This window comes from Magallana gigas, chromosome 6 (genome assembly GCF_963853765.1).
Source record: "Magallana gigas chromosome 6, xbMagGiga1.1, whole genome shotgun sequence".
NCBI lineage: Eukaryota > Metazoa > Mollusca > Bivalvia > Ostreida > Ostreidae > Magallana > Magallana gigas.
Window position 1 is genome coordinate 49,428,324 of NC_088858.1, and position 2,718 is coordinate 49,431,041.

Sequence of the window (2,718 nt, forward strand, 5' to 3'; positions counted from 1 at the left end):
AAAAAAATGAATAAACCTCAGTTGATATAAAAACGCCGTCGAATTTTGTTTCACTTATAAATCCACAGTGCTCATCTTGGAGAAAACATTACTTCTAGAAAGTATGAATATGCTATTAATTCTCTTTTCCATCTTTTGTTTAAATTGGACTTGTTCAAGTATATAACCAAAGTTTCTTATTTATAAACATGACTTGCAGTGAACTGACCTTTCCGTTCTAGAGAAGATATTTCAATTCATCTTTACGTTTAAGTTTGATTTCAATGTTGTTTCCGCGCCTCACCTCAAGGGGCCATGCCTGTACAAACACTACCTATATGACTTCTCATGTTGTTCATTTCATGAGGAAAACGTTTTACTTGATTTTCACAAGTATGTCTAATCTTGACTTTTTTCCGAGGAATTAAAATGGACTTTTTCTATTTAACACATAATTTCCAGTTTTATCACCTGCCATTGTCTACCTCCACAACCAGTTGAAATTGCCTGTATTAACTTAAATCTTTATTTCTTGTATTGAAGTGTTTCCATTAAAATATAGCTTATGTTGGCCTTGTCGTTTTTAAGAATAAGATGACAAGATTTTATTTAACAAATTTCTACTTCTAATTTTAAAATATAAAAACTAAATTTTTTGTTGTTAGCCAGTGTACCTTAAGGTTTAATGATCAGAATATATACCAAGGTTTACTTTCCAAATAGAGGAAAAAAATTTAAGATCGTTTTCTTGTTCATTTCGAGGACAGATTGATCCTCTGCATTGGCCACCCCTACTCACGGGAATATACTTTAATCAAATCATCACCTCTGTATATTTCATGATGGGTCATGACGTTATTTAAGAACACTTTTTGAAGATGCTTGAATATGAATATGACTAATTAAGGTTTTCCTGTAAATAGAAAGTTATCAATATATTTTAATATAGAGCGTGATTCCGTATAATTGCCAAACCGACTTCTGGACGTTATGATTAAATGAACTTGAATTAACAATTTATAACAAATCTCCACTTAAGTCTATTTTTATATAGAACAGTATGTTACCCTTACATTATTTAAAACAATACAGTGACGACCTCGATAGATAATTGACTTATTATCAGAAAAGCCCACTAAGCCCAATAACCTCAAGTAGCTAAACATCAGGTGCATATTTCTAGAAAAGTAAATTTTCTTACCAGTTTGTACAGGAACAATATCTATAACAGACATTGAATCATTTATGAGGTTCTCCCTCCAACGTTAGTCCCTGATACAAGCATTGTATAGTTCCTGGTCGTGGCGAGCAAAATTTCGTCGGCAGAGAAGTAATTGTGTTTTCCAATACTAAGCCAATCGTTACTATCAAGTTGTCACACTTTATACAAACTTTGTACGTCGCCATTCCGGAATTGTCCCTAACGAATGGCCAGAGAAAATAAAGTGAAGTGGAAACACGTTGGTTACTGAATCTCGAACTGTGGCACTGTTTACAGCAAACTGGACTTCACCAGACACTGGTCGAGGTGAATCAAATGAGACAACTAGCGGTGATTTCCTGTTCACCTGTTTGCAGACCAACTTTGTTAAAACATTGCACGTTTGACCCATGTGAAGTATTTAACATCGACTGACAAGAATACAAATTCCTAGACGTTTTCCAACTTTGAATATTTTGTGAGCCAACTACGTAACATGATTAAAAAATTATAATTTCATTGTATTATGTTTGAAGCAAGATATCGTGAAGAAGAAAATGTATTATTAATAGAAATGATATCAATATTCAGTGAATATTACAAAAGATCAATATTTCACTCTTAAGTCCCTAGTTATCAACTTTATAGATAACAGGTACAAAATGTCCCAATCGTTTTTTTTTTGTCGTTTTTTTATGATTTTATAACTATTAATTTTTTTCTTTTTCTACAAAAATGCATTTTGTCTCATATGTAAGATACTAAATAAGCAACTGACCAAGAGCACATTGGCAGTATGCAACTTCACTTTCGTTTTCTTCCAGAGTTCAATCAATGGTTATTGAAGACCAGGTATCACCGTTTATGTCAATATAACTGACAGAAACATTCTCAATATGTACATTCGGGGGTGTATGATCCCAAACAATGGATTTTTGAGTAAAAATAATTTCTTAATCCTGCATTGTTTTCTGCCATTATGGATATGTGCAAAGTTGTTCTGTGCGAAATCGGCATTAACAATTTGTGAATTGTAAAAGGAGACGTTGCTTTGATTGTTTTAAGCTGCTGTCCCTTTAAGTGAGTTCCAAAATACATTTCTACATTTCGTATTCCACTTTCTTTATCCATAACATTTGCGGCAATTGTCAAAAAGTTTGGAGAGATTTGTCGCACAACTTATGCCTTAGAATCATCAATGTCCAAAATTTTACATTTGTACAGAGTCATTTTTACTGATACATTCTGGTTTTGTAAAGAACCAACGAGGACACTTATGTCTGATGTTAATGTTTGTGGCATAAATGATATTTCAGACGAGTGTTCGTTTAAAGCCATATTATAAAGATTTCAATTAATGTCTATTTCAACATTTTGAGTTTTGATATCTACATTTCAATCAATAACAATTTTATACATTTTAGAGTTAATCAAACAAAACACATCTTTAATCACTTGTTTTTCATTTGTTAATAGTTTTGTTGTTAAAATTGAAACTTCTGAAAACTTATTGTATTTCAATCCTTCCGGCATGGTTT